The following is an 18,309-nucleotide window of genomic DNA, read 5'->3' as shown; positions in this document are numbered from 1 at the left end:
GTTGAACAGGCACTATGCAAGGATCTAGAGATTTCAGACCTACCATTTATTAGCTCAAACATCAAAAGACATGAATGCTTTAAAAGTATCAACATCAGCTTCTCTCTGACAGCATGGTGGGAGTTTCTAAAAATAACGGAGTCTTCATTAATCCCATGCAAACGTACACCTATCTGGAATAACCCTGACATATTACAAAACAATAATATGATTAATTTCCCAGAATGGAGTTGTAAAGGAATTAAATACTTAGAACATATATTAGAGGGAACAGAATTTATTCCATTTGACAGACTAGTTGCACAATATGGGATCAACAAGAAAAGATTTTTAGAATATCAACAAATTAAATCCATAGTAAAAAAGAAATTTAACCTCAGTCAAGTTTAATTACAAACACCACCAAGTGCGGCACATTTTCTTACTCTTAAATCCCCCAAATTATTATCCAAAATATACAGAACACTTTCTAAATTAGATGAATCAATATCCCTTCCTATTGCAAAGTGGGAAGCAGATCTATCAGTCAGTTTAGACTGAAACTTCTGGTCTCAGGTATGCTTAAAAACCTTTAAATTGATTAAAAATCCCAGTCTGCAATTAATACAATACAAAATACTACATAGAGTGCACTATACAGGTCATCGGATGTTCAAGATGGGCTTTACATCTTCCAACAACTGCTCACACTGTCAAGGCAATACACCAGACAATTACATTCACGCTCTTTGGTTCTGTCCACCAGTGCAGAAGTTTTGGCGCGAGATATGTGAAGACTTATCAAAGTGTCTGAAATGTAACATTCCAACTTCCCCCTTAGTGTGTTTGTTGGGCAGCTTAGATGTCACTTCAGAAAAGAATATAGCCCATATGGTTTTCACTGCCCTATGCATAGCCAAGAAAACTGTCCTCATGAACTGGAAAAATAAAAACAATCTTAATTCTAACCAATATAGAAATTATCTATTAGATTACATTAGTCTTGATTAGGGATGGGTACTGGTGGCACCAGTTCTGACATAAACGGTAGTAACCAGACCGAAAAGCAGCGCACATTTCGGTGCTTTTTTTTCCTGAGCTGTGATACACTTCTAGCCAATCATTTTACGTTTCCGAGGATAGTAGGCGGGGCCAGGTACGTACGTTCTTTTATGCAGAGCTACAGATTAAAAATGCCCAAGGCGAAGCGGTCAAAAGTCTGGCTGTACTTCACAGCAAAATATGCAAACTCAGCATCCTGCAACAAGTGCTTTAAGATGATACTGTGATACTGTCAAAGGAAGTAACACCTCGAATCCGATGAAACACCTGGCGACGCATAGCATTTTTTTTTTTTTTTAAAAGCCGAGAAATGCGCCGTATTTGATGGCAGCAGCAGCCGTTCTTCTCTGCGTGAGTAGCTTAATGTTGTTTGTGTGTAATTTACGTTGAGTAGGCTAACCACGTTATTACATTAATGCATGTAAGGTGAACTAGCAAACATCATCATAGCTACATGCGGCTGTCTTCTTGTTTGATGGCAGATACTCCCTTCACCCTGGCCAAAAAGGCTAAAATGACCAAAGAAAAAGAGGGAAACAGCTAAACATGAGAGGTTTTTGGACAAAGTTTGTATTTTTTCCATTGTTTAAGCACTGCTTCCAGCTAAGAGTGATACCATATATGCCCCATAGCTGCAGAAAAGGCTAACATTGTTATCTTTTTACAAAAAACCAGCTGAATATGAGAGGTTTTTGGACCAATTTTGTGTTCTCCATTCTTTAAGCACCGGTTTGAGCACCGTTTGAGCACCGGCACAGTTTCAAAAGTACCGATTTGGCACCGGTATCAGATAAAACCTAAACGATACCCATCCCTAGTCTTGATACAGCCTCTGCCACCACATCAGATCAATTGCTCTGGGCTCCTTTGATCAGCTCCATCACCTAGTGGGGGTGGGGGGGGGGTCATAGTTTGGTCCCGCCTTCACTGTTGTGATTGGTGTGGGGGTAGGGACAGGCTTAGGGCGTCGGGGGGGTTCCCCGGAGGCATATTCCTTGGGGGGCTCAACCCGGGGTAACGGTCATGTCCGATTGGGGGCTCTTTTGGCTCTCGGGTGACCGTTTCCTCGTGGCTGTGTGCAGCGGGGCTAGGGGAGGGTCTGTGCTGACGGACGTGGGTTACTGACCTGGTAGCCTGTCTGCCCCTGGGTGGGTCCGGGATGGGCGTGAGGTTCTGGGGGCGCTCCGTCTCTGGGCTGGGGCCCTGGCCGGGCCTCGGGGCCTTGGGTCCTGGTTTGTGTGTTGCTGGGGTTGTGGGCGGGTGGGTGCATGGGGGCCCATCCCTGGCGCAGGGTGCCGCCGGTGCGTCGAGCCACCTGGGGGGCTCTTCAACTGGTGGGGGAGATTGTCACACCTAGCAGGAGCTTTCCTCTCCCCAGGAACTCTCTGCAGGAGGGGGAGATACAGGAGAGGTGGAGGAAGATCTCAGCCTGGGCGTCTATTGTCTCATGTAGTCTGGAAGATGAGTGGATGGTGGGGTGGGTGCAGTTTTCTCTGTGGTGGGGCTGGGTGGACTGTCCCGGGCTCTGTGGGGCCGGGGGGCGCTGCTGCGCTGGGCCCTGGTCTGGATGGGCCTGGGCCCCCTTTCCCTGGCGGGTCGCGGAGTATGGGAGTGCCTACTGGGGTCAGCGGGGGAGCTGGCCCCAGGGAGGGGTCACCTGCCCCTCCCTTCCTTCCCTCCCCATCTCCAGCTGCCTCCCTCCTCCCGCTCCACCACAACCACCCACACATGCAGGGCCTTGGAGTAGGGGTATGTCACCAGGGTGCAGAGGAGGCTACCCCCCCTTCTGTCCCCTTCTGGCTGCCTCTGCCTCAATTTTATCCCACAACTTAGACATTCACATTACTCACACTCTCATTACACATACATATAGGATCTTGGGGGTGGGCACGATACACGGAGTCCAAATTACCATCAGGGTGTACACCTTACCCCTGGCGTCGTTGCCCACCTCTCAATTTTGAATACACGTAGACATTGAGGGCTAGCAGGAGGGACTATGCGCTTACCTGCTGCTCTCTGGCAGGTAGCTCCATGCCCTCCTGGGTTTTAATTGCACCTTAGAACACACATGCATCAACACTACAATGAGCGGGTGGAGGGAGGTTTGGAGTCTTCTCTCACCCCCGTTCTCTGCGGCCTGCTGGAGCGGGGGGCTAGGAGGAGTTGGCCGTCCGACTGCGGTCTGGAGTGTGGGGCCTCCCTGCTGCTGCGGAGTCGGGGCGGTCTGCCTCTCCCCACCGCAGGGAAAAGGGTAACACCACCTGGGTCTGGGTGCAGTTCCCCCCTCCAGGGGCAAGGGTACCTAGACCTGGTTCGTAGAGTACGCTTGGGGAGTGTGATCGTGTGTACAGCGTCTCTTAATGTCTGTCTCCACGTTGGTTGAGTGTGGAGTAAGTGCATATGAGAGCATGAGGGTGGGAATGGATGTTTGTGTCTGTGTGTGCCTGTATGTCTGTGTCTATATGTCAGGTTGGGTATCAGACGCCACCTCTCTGTGGACATCTCAGGCCCTCCAAGGTTTGGAGGCCTATCTCCACCCACCACCACTTCCCCTGCCAGTGGCGGACTCCCTCAGACATCGGTGCGTTGGTGGTTCTTTGTGTCTGGGGATGGGCGTCCGGGTACACACCGGCTCACTCCTTGGCGGCCGCTTATCAGGGCCTGGAGCCTGGGGCTCGCTCGGGCCACTTCGGAGGTGCGGTGCCCCCGGCCTTTCGGCCTGGGGCTCGGTCACTCAGGCACAGCTGGCTGCCGGCGGAGCGCACGGGCACGTCACTGCAACCCCCCCTGGCTTCTGCTCCGCGGCTGCTGAGTGAGCCCTCATCTGGGACTCTCCTCAGCTCTTACTGAGACAGTGGCGCGGCTGCCCCTCTGTTGGTCTTCCTTGGTCTCTTGTGTTCTGGGGGCCTCTGGATGTCTGGAGTTTTGATCTCCTCCATACCTGCTTCATACCCTGGAGGACGGGGCTGTGGCTCCCCACACTCCCTAGCAGATCGTTACATGGAGAAACCTTTGGAATGCAAGCATGCTGATCCACACAGGTATGCACACAGGTGTACACACGGGTATTCACAGACGCGGACTACAGCTTTCTTGGCTGCTGCCTCAAAGCACATTGTGCGCTGTCTATCTTGCGTGCTGCACAATATCGTTTATTACTTAGTATCTACTGATATTTACTGCTAGCTAGTTTATTGTGATGGTGCCGTTTTTTTATTATGTTGCTCTTTGTTGTTTGCTTTCTCTTCTGTTTTTTTCTCTCTGTACAGGTGACCCAGGTGTTTTTTTTTTTCTTTCTTCCCCCCTTCTCACCGTCTCTTCTCCCCTTTGGTTTTCTTTCTCTCCCTCTCTTTCTTTCATTCTTTCTCCCTGTCCTATCCCCCAGTCATGTCTGTCCCGTTTGTAGGAACTGAAAATAAAATAAATTCATAATTATAATAAAGGTCAATCAAATGGACCAATATGGCAAGGCCATGATGATCCACTTGATAAAATAAATCCGCTTGGCATCTTTCTTGGCCTTAAGACAACAATTCTGATGGCTAAAGATCCAAACGGGACACACAAAAAAAAAAAAAGGAAAAGGAAAAAAAGGTTCCTTCATGTATGTCTGTGAAGGTTCTCAGTCATCCAGGTCATCGTAGTCAAAGGAGCTTGCAAAGAAAAGCGTCTGGACTTCTTTAAGATGCTTGATGTAATGTTCCTTCATGTAATGATCTGCTAGAGGGTATGGGGGAGCCACAGCCCCGTCCTCCAGGGCATGAAGCAGGTATGGAGGAGATCAAGACTCCAGACATCCAGAGGCCCCCAGAACACAAGAGACCAAGGAAGACCAACAGAGGGGCAGCCGCGCCACTGTCCCAGAAAAAGCCGAGGAGAGTCCCAGATGAGGGCTCACTCAGCAGCCGCAGAGCAGAAGCCGGGGGGGTTGCAGTGACGTGCCCGTGAGCTCCGCCGGCAGCCAGCTGTGCCAGAGTGACCGAGCCCCAGTCCGAGAGGCCGAGGGCACCCCACCCCCGAAGTGGCCTGAGCGAGCCCCAGGCCCTGACAAGCAGCCACCAGGAGTGAGCTGGTGTGTACCTGGGCGCCCATCCCCGGACACAAAAAACCACCAACGCACCGATGTCTGAGGGAGTCCGCCACTGGCAGGGGGGGAAGTGGGGGGAGATAGGCCTCCATACCTTAGAGGTCCTGAGATGTCCCCAGAGAGGTGGCGTCTGGTACCCAACCTGACATATAGACACAGACATACAGGCACACACAGATACAAACATCCATTCCTACCCTCATGCTCTCATATGCAATTACTCAACACTCAACCAACGTGGAGACAGACATAGAGAGACACTGTACACACAATCACACTCCAAGCGTGCTCTAAGAACTGAGTCTAGGTACCCTTGCCCCTGGAGGGGGAAACTGCACCCAGACCCAGGTGGTGTTAGCATAATGCCAGCATACAACTATACTATTAGAGGAACATCGCCAGAACACACAAAAACAAGACAATATATAAAAGTTAAAGTTCAGGCTCAGCTTTGGAGAACAATTCATGTAAAACAATTGTACTCCAGTTCTGAAACCTTTCATTTGAAAGCCTGTGTTTGCTCCGGAAGATCCTCTGGGTGTGGACCCTTTTGCTGCTGCTGGCACAGTGACTAGTTATGCAGAGACAGAGGCATATAAGATAGAAACAGACTTAGCCATTATCACGTCTGACATTTAGTAATAGCGCAGTACTTACAGCTCTGCATTTGTAGTTTTACAGGTGAGATGCTCAGCATTGCGTCCTCCAGGGCTTTATCCTCATCCATCCCTATGATGCAGGCAACAATTAGATAAATATATACTGAACTTATTTCACATCAACAACGTTATTAAATATTATTAAAACAATTTACCCAGGGGTTTAGTTGGAGGATTTTTGCAATCAGACGCAGACTGCTGCTTCTTCCGCAGGTACTGCTGCAACTTATGCATCCATGTTCCTTGACTGCAGCTCTTCCTCATGATAAAGGCTGCATAGCCGTCACCTCTGCCATCCCAAATATCCTTCCAGGTGCTCTTGGTTCGTGAGCCAAAGCCAACCAGCTGATCATCCTCAGAGGCATCTGCAGCAACACTCACTCTGCTGGTCTCGCAGTTCAGAAGAGTCTTTCTCTGTAAAGCTGAGGGCATACTGTACAAATGAATGCAAGCTCTCCTTGCCATGCCTTTCTTCCACAGAGGTCCCTGCAGCCTCTTCCTTCTGGAGATCTTTGATCAGGTACATGGTGTACCCGACATCATTCTCCAGAAGCCACCGGAAAGATTTCCCTTTATACTTTCCAAACTGCAGGATGTACTCTCTCCCTGCACTTCCTTCATGTCAGACACATCCCCTCCTCTCTGATAGACGTCAGTCAGAGCATTCTGACGTACAAAGTCCTCCCTCACAGGTGCAGACTTGTCCTGCAGTTTGGGGTCATTTTTAATCCGTCGAGCTTCTTTTGACGGGTCCTGGAGAGTGTATCCAAGTGGCCCCTTGCGGAACACCACTGAGATTTTCCCTGGATATGGCGCAACTTTCTTGTGCATCTTGACATGCAGTGAAAAAATAAACAGTTATATTAAACAAAATTGATTCCAAACAGAAACAAAGACATTTCAGGTTATAATCTTGCTGCACATTGTGGCTGGGTTTAACAGCAGGATGCAGGAGAACAATAAAGAGAAAATCTGAATAAACATTTGCGATAAGTGTTTTTTCTCCAGGCAATACAAACTGTGTCGCAGTGTTCATTTGATTTTGGGACCTGAAGCAGACGGAGTTTTGGACCCAGATTACTCTGCGAGGCTCCTGACTACAGTAGCCGTAATGCTCCGGCAATCCACCAAGCGGTGCGCCTTCGTAGCTTACCAAAGTTGTACTAAAACATTGGACAGATTTCTGCGCGCCATGTACCATATAAAATCTGTTCGAGGTCAGTAAGCACAACCAGAATTCATACATAAAGCACACTGTCGATTTTTGAGAAAATTAAAGGATTTTAAGTTCGCCTTACAGTGTGTAAAATACGTTATACAGGGGGGGGGGGGGGAAGGAGAAAAAAAAAAAAAAAAAAATCGCGATATATATCTATCTATTTTAGGCCATATCGCCCAGCCCTTGTCCATTGCATCGCAAATGATATTGCAACACATCTGTTATCTTTAAAATACACCTGAAAATTTATTCTGTTTATTTTCATTTCAAACAACGTTTCTTATCTTTGATCAATGACCAAGGAGCCGATGGTGCTCTTCGGGCTCGATCTCCTCCATGCCTCTTTCATGCCCTGGGGGACGGGGCTAATGCTCCCCACACCCCCTAACAGATCGTTACATGGAGAAACCTTTTGAATACAAGTGCGCTCATCCATACAGATGCGCACACAGGTGTTCACAGAAAAAAATTCACCTTTCTTGGCTGCTACCTCTTCCCCTCTGTTTTTCTTTACACCCCTCTCTTTTGTTCTCTCTTACCTATCCCTCAGTCATGTCTGTCCCATCTGTAACAACTGAAAAATAAAAATAATCATAATAACAACAACAAAAAGGTCAAATGGACCAATATGGCAGAGCCGTGATGATCCACTTGGTAAAGTAAATCTGTTGGGCATCCTTCTTGGCCTTCAGACAATAATTCTGATGGCTAAAGACCCAAACGGGACAGGCAAAAAAATAAAATGAAAAAAAAAAAAAAAAAAAAAAAAAAAAAAGAACATAAACAAGGATCGCTGAGATCTGTTGCAAGCGGTGCATAATTTGTTTTGTCTTCTGAAATTTAAAAGAAAAAAAAAAAAAGCCGTATCTCAAACTCGCAAGAGCACCAGAAGACCATAGTGGCCAAAAATATATTACATCTGTAGTGGTTTAGCACTACCATAGAAAATGAATGGAAAACTGTTTGGGGCCGTTTAGTTAAGCAATCCCAACCTCCCATGCAGGAGGCCTGGTTTTGATTCCCAGCCAGTGCAAGAGTGTTTACACCAGTATAAAACACCTGTGTTTTTAGTGGATGGCCGACGCTAGCACCATTGACCAACAATGGGCCTTCAGGTCTGTGTCATAATCATTAATATGCAAATTATCAAATCAAATCAAAATTTATTTATATAGCACATATTAAAAACAACAGTGTTGACCATAGTGCTTCACAGTCAATAAAAACATGAGACAGTTAAAACAAACAATAGAAGAGGACAACAAACAATAGGTAACAACGCAACAAGCTAAAACAGCCAACTAGACAGAATCAAAAGCCAAAGTAAAAAAATAAGTTTTAAGACGTAATTTAAAAGACTGGATAGACTCGGCAGTGCGAATATGAACGGGGAGGTTATTCCAGAGTCTGGGTGCCACGGATGCAAAGGCCCGGTCGCCTCTCGACTTCATTCGAGTCCTAGGTTGTGCTAGGAGCCTATGGTTGGATGATCTAAGTGCCCTGTTGGGATTGTATGAATGGAGTAAATCAGAAAGATAACTGGGCGCTAAATTATTCTAAATATTAAAAGTGAACAAAAGAATTTTAAAATCTATACGATATTTAACAGGGAGCCAATGTAATTTGGCTAAAATTGGAGTTATGTGTTCATGAATTCTCGTACCTGTTAAAAGACGCGCCGCTGCATTTTGAATTAACTGGAGCCGGCAAAGAGAGGAGTGTTGGAGGCCCGAGTAGAGGGAGTTACAGTAGTCCAATCTGGATGTAATAAATGCGTGGATAAGCTTTTCAAGATCTTTTAAAGGAAGGAACGGCTTTGCTTTGGAAATCTGACGCAACTGGTAAAAGCTGTTTTTTACCACAGTGGACACCTGTTTCTCGAGTTTAACAGAGCCATCCAGGAACACTCCGAGGTTTCTTACAGTGGACGAAAGATGGCTAGCGAGAGGGCCTAGGGCATCAGCTAACTGGTCTAGCGGAGTGTGACTACCAAAGACTATGATTTCGGTCTTATTCTCGTTCAATGTAAGAAAATTATGTGATAACCAAATTTTTACTTCATGCAAACAGTTGAACAGAGGTTGCAAAGAAGCAGTCACATCGGATTTCAAAGGTAAATAAATCTGGATATCATCGGCATAACAGTGAAAGGAGAAGTTATGTTTTCTAAAAATTAATCCCAACGGCAACATGTACAAAGAGAAAAGAGCAGGACCGAGCACGGACCCTTGAGGCACACCACAATAAATAGGGGCAGAAGCCGAGGAGTGTTGCCCCATAGCAACAGAGAACGACCTCTCTGAGAGATAGGATTTAAACCAAGATAAAACCGTACCTTTGAGACCAACAACATGTTCCACTCTTGATAGAAGAGTGTTGTGATTAACCGTGTCAAAAGCAGCAGACAAGTCAAGTAAAACTAAGACCACAGAATATCCAGAATCTACAGTTAAAAGAAGATCATTAAAAACTCTAAGTAAGGCTGTCTCTGTGCTGTGGCGAGGTTTAAAACCAGACTGAAACTTTTCATTAATACCATTTGCATCTAAAAAGGCCTGAAGTTGTTTTAGAACTACCTTTTCCAATATTTTGGAAATAAAAGGGAGTTTAGAGATCGGCCTGAAGTTAGTGAGAGCATTAGGGTCAAGATTTTTCTTTTTCATAATAGGTTGCACAACAGCATGCTTAAAGACAGACGGTACACAACCTGATGACAATGATGCATTCAGCAGAGATAAGATACAAGGACCAATAACATGTAAAGCTTCCTTAAAGAAACAAGAAGGAAGAATATCATGCGGGGAACCAGAGATTTTGAGATGATCAATTATATCTTTTAAAGCAGAATAAGACACTGGCTCAAACTGTTGAAAGACAGTCAAGCATTCAGAAGCTGGAACTGGGTCTAAAACTGATGATGGGTGAGATGGATGAGAAGCCCTTAGAGCTGAGATTTTATCAGAGAAATACTTTAAGAATTTATCACAAAGAGCAGGGGAGGCATCCCTATAAGTGGTAGTGCAAGGGTTTATCACAGAATTAAAAGTATTAAAAAGTGCTCGGGGGTTGTGGCTATTAGTCATAATAATGCTAGACAAAAAGGCAGATTTGGCAGCTTTAACAGACTTTTGATACTTAGACAATTTTGGAGGATGTCCAGAGAGACGTGGAGTTTGTCTTTCCTCCATTTTCTTTCAGCACGACAACATTCACGCCTAAGGGCGCGAGTAGTATCATTTAGCCAGGGTTGTGAGGATTTGGCACGTTTAATTCTCAGAGGTGCCACAGAATTAAGGATGTCAGCGCATGTAGTATAAAAGAGGTTAGCAAGCTCATCCGCTGATAAAAACCCCATTACAGTTAGCATCAGAGAGGGGAGAGTCAAGGAAAGCATCAATGAAGTGGGCGATTGACTGGGAGTTAATCGTGCGCGATTGCCGCACAGGGCCATCACTGTTCAAATCCACATCGCTCGCTACAGTATTAAACAAAACCGGAAAGTGATCTGAAATTATCATGATCATTGATCAATGGCCATGAGTACTACTCACCAAGAGTTGAACAATGGCTCCAGTCACAGCATTGTAAGATGGTGAACAATGTACTCTTAGATTCAGACTCTTAAAAATATTCAGCAGTCGATCAAAAACACAAGAAAACCATGAATCAACATGCTCTGCTTTAACTTTACCTGATGCTGCTGAAGTAGAGTTTTTATTAGAAACACAGAAATTCTTTTATCATGGTTTGCTGTATGGGAGGCAGGATGAAGGAACCAAATGCAGAACTCTGAGACACTAGGGTGAACTAAAAGAGGCAGCTTTATTGCGCTGTAGCAGAAAACGCCATAAAATAAACTTGCAACAAACTAACGTGAAAACTGGAAACTAAAACTAAACACTGGGAAGCTACAAAACTGGAAACGACAGACTAGGAACAAAGATAACAGTGAGTACTTGGGGACGGGGGGAAAAAAAAAAAAACAAAAAAAAAAACAACACACAACAACAACACAGATGTGGACCCTGAGACAGAGGCATGAACTGTGGGACAGGAAAAATAAGTGGAGTAGACATAATACGGACACAGGGAAGGCACATTGTTGTTCTAGCTTCTAGTTTCAAAAGAACTAAAACCATTAATAACAATACCCAAGAAATATAAATTAAACACAAAACACTGGGTCACACCCAGGACCATGATATTGGCATAAAAAGTTTACATTTCTTCGGCATTGAACAGCAGAAATTAGGATCTCTTGTCGGAGGTGATTTCTTTCTGTTCTTGAAGTACACAGAGAGAGAAAGAGCTGTGCACGAAGTGCGATTTTATCGTGGTGGAAGCAAAACGGCAAAAGTAAGAGTGAATTAATGATGATATTTATCAAATGTGAAGCTTAGTTTGGATCTTTTGCTGCTGGTTCAGTGAATTTTGGTTGGAGAGAGATAAAAACCTGCAGCTCAGAATCTGTGAGATGTCAGCTTTCAGCCTCCAGTGTGTCTGCGTACGTGCCGTCGGGTGAGAACGCAAACATCTTATAGATTCTGATGCATCGGGTGCGCACTCTCCTTTTACGTCTTTGTGTGGAATCCATTTACCTGCTCTCGTTTGCCGTTTTACCTGTTTAGTGGTTGTTGAAATAGTTTTGTGAGCTTTAACCAGAGATTTGGCATTTTTGGCAAAACACGCATGTAAAAATCGATCCAGGATTTAATGAATCAATATCGCTTTATTCAAATTAAGAGATTTAAAATCAGAAAATCAATTATTTAAACCCACCCCTATGAAACAGACAGAAACATGACTGCTTGACTTTTAATATAAATAAAACAAAGGCTATAAAGATACAAACTGTGAGACCCCTCTAGAGAAAACATGGTTGAAATAATATATAAGATTTAAAGCCAGCACTCACAACTTGCTTAAATCAACTTTTTCAAAACACTGTATGCTTACCTGATGGTAAGCATACAGTGTAATATGAACATGTAGGTGAACTTTTTGCTGTGCTCCATTTAGGATCCCAGACTGTATCCTTGGTGAAAATCTATCGTGGGATGCCTGGAAAACGACTCCTGCTATTGTTGCTAGGGCCTTAAACCCACTAAAATAGCAGCATTATTGTGAAACTTGACCTGTTGCACTGCCTGAGGCGATTTGTGGGAGTTCACCTCTGAGCATCATCCATTGATCAGCACTTTCTGCCAGCTTCTCTGCTGCCTTCTCAGTGGTTGATCAGGCGACCCTGAAGAGGCTCCATGCTTATAAGTTCTGTTGTATACATTCTGCTAATCGCACTAAGCAACACATACGAGAGCATTGCGGGAGCAAAATATCGCAACCCACAGAGCTGCTGAACAGAGTGGAAAAGAGTCCTAAACCATTTTTACCTGGCCACAGGCCCCAACAACGTCCCACTTTTCAAGCCATCCATGCTGAAGGTGTGGCGCATAGAGAGAGTGCATATTCCTTGTGGTTAGCTGAGTGACCCTGAACTTTCCGAGGGTGTAATGTTTCGGTATGGTGGGACTCTTTAGCTAAACTATGTTCCTGGCGAAGGCGCTAAGGACCCCATCTGGATTCCCTTCCGATGCACTTCACAGCTGGAGGGTTACCATTTTCACCAGGCCCAGTGGATCACCGGCACTCATGTATCCACTGAATTATTCCAGGCCCAGGGCATGACAGGGGTGGCACGATGGAACTACCAAAGACTGGTGGACCGTAAGCAGCCGGCTGTCATTCTCCCTTCTGTTTTTGATCCAGCTCTAGTGGTGGAGTTGAATGCAGCCTCCAGGAGAGTGACCGGTCAGGAGAAGTAATAATAATAATAATAATAATAATAATGGATTGGATTTATATAGCGCTTTTCAAGGAACCCAAAGCGCTTTACAATACCACTATTCATTCACTCTCACAATCATACACTGGTGGAGGCAAGCTACAGTTGTAGCCACAGCTGCCCTGGGGCAGACTGACAGAAGCGAGGCTGCCATATCGCGCCATTGGCCCCTCTGGCCAACACCAGTAGGCAAGTAGGGTAAAGTGTCTTGCCCAGGGACACAACGACCAGGACAGAGAGCCCAGGGATCGAACCGGCGACCTTCCAGTTACAGATGCAATTCCCAACCCCCTGAGCCACGGTCACCTCTCTGTCAGACACTGGAGAGCGATTTGGGCTTGAATACAGAGAGCCAGGCTGCCGTCCAGTCCCTTTAAACTGGGACAAACACAAAACCCAGAAGGTGAACTGGGTGCCCTTCAGGCCCCATCTTCTGTACAAAAACCTGTCTCTGCCCAACTTCAGGTTCCAGCATTGGGACCCTTCTCCAGCTAGCCGTGGCATTACATGCATCAGCACCACCTGTGACCCAACCATTTTCTGCTAGTGTGCTTTTAAAGCAGGAGATACCATCAGAAGACATCCAGCAACCTACAGTCATGTGAAAGTTAACATATTAGTATTGTCAAACAATTTGGCATTATTATTATTATTACATGATATGAGCAACCACTGAACTATTACTATTGTTTCCCAGAAAGCTCTACTTTTGTCGATGTAGTCCTCGTCATCGAGTGCTCGCACTGGACCCATAAAGACAGGTGGACGGATTTTTGTGCTGGACCACACACGCTAGACACGACCCATGAAAGAGACAATAGATGACTTTCTGCAAAAGCACCACGGGAAGAAAAACCTTGTGGATCAAGATTATGCAAACAAGGTCCATTGTTCTGCTACAGATCCCAACGGCTTGCTGCACCGCACATGTAAGCTACACATATCCCGTTATGTGAAACACTTGGCTAAGCTTCTAAACACTTCTTTGAACACAAGCCCAGAAAAACTTCTGTAGACTCAGCAACTGTGGCACTCTTTAACAGAAGGGAGTGAGACAACCAGTGTTCCTGTGGTCACCATGGAGCCAGCTTACTTAAACCCACCTCCTCCTGCCCTGTCTACACCTCTGACACAAGACTCAATAGAGAAGATTGTGGAACGCATCTTAGAGAATCAACAGCAGGAGCAACCTGAGGAAGGAAGGCAGAAAGATTTGTCTTGCCTGTGGACAGCCCAAGTCCCAGTATGAGACAGATGGATCTTCCATCCACTATTTTGTACCAGCGAGGGCCTGTGCCGTATTTCTATTGTTCAAAGAAGATACATCAAAGTTATGCTGCTGAGGGAATCGGTAACCCTAAAATGCCCTTTGAAGAATTTGTTCAGACAGAATTTTTCCAGAGGGAACCGGACGCTACCTCTGCAGATTCAGCCACAGGGACCAAATAGTCCACACATTCATACGGGCTTCCCTGAAGTGGCAGGAAAACTATATTTGCTGCGTGAAGCTTGTGGATCAAGATTATGCAGACATGGTCCATCGCTCTGCTACAGATCCCAACAGCTTGCTGCATCCCACATCCAAGGTGCACGTATCCCGGTATGTGAAGCACTTGGCTAAACTTCTCAACACCAATTCATCTTTGAACATAAGCCCAGAAAAACTTCTGGAGACTCAGCAGCTGGGGCACTCTTTAACTGAAGGCAGTGAAACAACTAGTATCCCTGTAGTCACCATAAAGCCTGCCGTCTTTAACCCGCCTCCTCCTGCCCTGTCTACACCACTGACACAAGTCTCAATAGAGAAGATTGTGGAGGGCATCCTGGAAAGGCAGCAGCAGCCTGAGGGGAAAAAGGCAGACAAAGACTTGTCTTGCCTGTGGACAGCCCAAGTCTCAATATGAGACAGATGGATCCACCGTCCATTATTTTTACCAGAGAGGGTCTGTGCGCTATTCCTATTGTTCCAACAAGGTGCATCAAAGTTATGCTGCTGAGGGAATCGGTAACCCTAAAATGCCCTTTGAAGAATTTGCTCAGACAGAATTTTTCCAGAGGGAACCGGATGCTACCAAGAAGAGGGAGAAGAGAAGGATTGAGGAAAAGCAGATTCAGCCACAGGGACCTGAAACAGGGACCAAATAGTCCACACATTCATACGGGCTTCGCTGGAGTGGCAGGAAAACTATATTTGCTGCCCTTTGAAAGTGTACTCTATACAGAGACAAAGGCGTGGACAAGGAAATGACCTGGAAGGAGTTTCAGGAGTCTGCTTTCTATGAGGCAGAGAGACTTAGATGGAAGAAAAAAAGAAAGAAAAAAAAAAAAAAGGGAAAAGAAATGAGGAAGAAACAGTTGACACTGTACCTAAGAGTTTTTTTTCTCTAGTTACATTTCTTTTGTTTATATAAATAACATTGTAAATGTAAAAAAGTAAATTGTTTTCTGCAAAAGTATCACTCTTCTTTATAACCTGTTAGAGTTCACCTACATGTTTATATAACTGTATGCTTACCATCAGGTAATCTGTTTAAAAAAAAAATTAAAAAAAATAAATTGTTAGTGCTGCCCTTAAATCTTGTACATTATTTCTAAGTCACGTCATGTGATGATAACAATCACACTTTCTCTAGAGGGGTCTCACAGCTTTTATCTTCATAACCTTCTGTTTGATTTATATTATTAGAAACACGACTGCTTGTCTTTTACCTGTGTGACTGTACAGCCTATGTCAGACATGTCCACCAGACAGAAGAATCAATTCAGGACAATGTCTGAAGTTATCTTTAATACATGCAGCGAACAGCTGGAGATGGTCCAGACACTTTGGCTGTCACACACAACGCGCTCTGTTTAGACCCAGACCAAACAGTATTGTTTGACTGATGGCCTTAATATAAAGACTTAGGACTTTATGTTTCCCAATTTTTGCTTTAAGTTATTTTGTTATTTACATAATAATGTAAATAACCTAATAATTATCCTTATTGCTGTTTTAGAGGAGCGGTGCTTCAAAGGATAGTTGCAGATTTCTGTCAGAATCTGCAGATTATATAGTACAAATAAAATGTTCACGTTTCTCCAACGTTGTCTTCCCAACAGTTTCACTGACATCTACACTGGATGGCCAGGAAGCGTTCGCAATGTCTTATCGGCCGCTTCTCCGGAGCTGATAATTGGCATCTGTCTTGTGTCAGTGACGTAAAAGACGGATTTAATGCGACATGACCGTTCAAACAGCAGTCGCTTTCTAAAACATCGGATATGTATCGGATTCAGTACCACATATGAAAGTGACCCAGATCGGATTTGTGCCGTTCACACTGTCATATCATGATCGATATGGGTCGCATTGGGTCCAAAAAAAAAAAAAAAAAAAAATTCCCTTCCTCTGTAACTGCCCAATGTTCCCCTGTCCTTGTGCTTCATGCCTCAGAGTCCCAGACACAGTCTGTGGCATGGAGGTATGCCAGGTGAGCTCATACTCGTGGTGCATGAGTTCGTCGATTTGGTTTGCCATGTTTGCTGGAGATTTGTCAGTCCACCTCAGCTCATCCGTAAAGACTTGCAGATGGCCTTTTTGGATGTCAGAAAAGTTCGGTAAACCTTTTGGACAGTTTCTCCAGCCATCGTGGATTGTCAGCACACCAGTTCTTGTCAGTCATGAGGATAGGATGTAATACTGACCAGTGGTGCCAACAATTGGCCTGCCCACACCAGCAGAGACCACTTGTAGACGAAAGCAACCATGGAGTCATGGCAAGATGTATTTGTTTCTTAACCTGACAATGATAACACACTCTGGTTTCCATATAAAGAAGGGGTGGAGCTGGAAGAAATTTGGAGATGGTAGGTCAGCCACTCAGGTTGTGGAGGGAGACGCCGGAGTGAAGTGGCGTTCCCTTGGAGTTACGCACTGGTTGAGACCCAGGCCACAGTCCAAGATCCTGAAGCTCAGTCTTCATCCACAGCTTCTGGTGTGAAGAGAAAGTCCAGCTGCTGAGGTCATGCTTATAACCAGCCATAGCTGGCTGAACTGAAGGAGCTAAAATTTAAACATAAATATTTGAAAAGCAGTGTTACTCTTACATTGTTTCTCTTAGAATACATTAAAAAAAAATATAAAATTTTTAAAAATCAGCGTTACAGCAGCATCACTAGTGCTAAAAATCTAGGAACTTTTCACGTGCTGTACACGCTCACCTTCTGTCCACAAAGTGCTCACTTTTGAAAACAGCAGTGAAGATGTGCAAGCAGCATCTGTACTGGGTCCTGAAAAAAAATGAATGCAGTCTCTCTGTAATTAATTTGTGCAAATTCTGAGCGAGATGAAAAGATGAGAAAATGTAAAAGTGATTTTGAATAATTAATGATCTATGCATTAAGCAGATGTTTAAGTGAACATCAACCATAAATGAAAATGGAGAGAGACCGGGATTTGACTCAGGCCTGATTGAGCATGCATCAAGACAGGTTCATTCGTCATTTTCATCATGCCATTTTACCACAGCTGATTAAATCTAACCGCCTTTACCCAAGCGATAGAAGCTTCCTTAAACAAATCAAGTAAATGAAATCACAGTGGACACTTCTGTTACCTTTAAAATACACCTGAAAAGTTAATCTGTTGGTTTACTCTCATTACAAACAACGTTTCTTACTTTTGATGAATGAACAAGGATCGCTGAGATCTGTTTCAGGTGGTACATAAGTTGTCTTGTTTCCTGAAATTTAAAAGTGGGAAATTTTTAAAAAGTGCCGCATCTCAAACTCACAACAGCACAAGAAGGATCACGATGGTTAAAAATATGACACCTGAAGTTTAGCACTACCATAGAGAATGAAAAGGAAACTGCTTAGGCCTGTTGAGCTAAACAATCCCAAGCTCCCACGCGGGAGGCCTGGGTTTTATTCCCAGCCACTGCAAAAGTTCCTAGCGCGCAATAAGCAAGCAATACTTTAACTTCAACCCAGTAACTCCTAATACGCTGGGACTCATCTTAATGGTCGTGCATCATAACAGTTTCCTGATTCTTTTCAAAAGATTCACTTTTTATATTTATCTTTCTGAGAAATCCTTTCATGTCCTTATTGATACAGCCCATATCAAAGTACATTTCGTGTGAATTAAAAAGCGCAGACTAAAGCAACGTCTACAAATTCATTGTTCTCTCTCACTGACAGTCCAAAATACAAAAGACTAAACGTGTTAAATGTCATGTTGTAAAAGATAATTGCAGTGCTGTAAAGATAATACTCTAACAAAATGTTTTATCTTATAACCATATTCAGTCAGTCAAGTTTACCAAACTTTACCATGAGGGATGTGACATTCAGTAACTTGGAAATTCTATTGTGACGACAAACGTTAGATCTGTTTAGTTAATTTGTTTTATTTAGTAGACTTTTGGTTATTGTACTTTCTCTCTAGCTTCTCTTCAGTTTTTCGGTTCACTGT

At 44.5% G+C, this 18,309-nt stretch overlaps 1 protein-coding gene and 3 pseudogenes across 1 annotated transcript in view; 3 read left to right on the top strand and 1 right to left on the bottom strand.

The window, feature by feature from the left end:
• The window catches only part of ldhd (lactate dehydrogenase D), a 49,880-nt gene that overhangs the window by 20,324 nt on the left and 11,247 nt on the right, over positions 1–18,309 (top strand). The gene's annotated exons all lie outside the window — the stretch shown is intronic.
• LOC146629633 (uncharacterized) lies at positions 5,932–6,621 on the bottom strand (annotated as a pseudogene).
• Positions 12,015–13,347, top strand: LOC146629632 (uncharacterized; annotated as a pseudogene).
• LOC146629631 (uncharacterized) lies at positions 13,930–16,834 on the top strand (annotated as a pseudogene).

The sequence above is a fragment of the Diplotaxodon limnothrissa genome, linkage group LG7 (assembly GCF_057381915.1).
Source record: "Diplotaxodon limnothrissa isolate DT_005_m linkage group LG7, D_limnothrissa_male_GT1.1, whole genome shotgun sequence".
In the NCBI taxonomy this organism is placed as follows: Eukaryota; Metazoa; Chordata; class Actinopteri; order Cichliformes; family Cichlidae; genus Diplotaxodon; species Diplotaxodon limnothrissa.
Note: the sequence above shows the minus strand (reverse complement) of the source record. Positions and strands in the feature narration are given on the sequence as shown.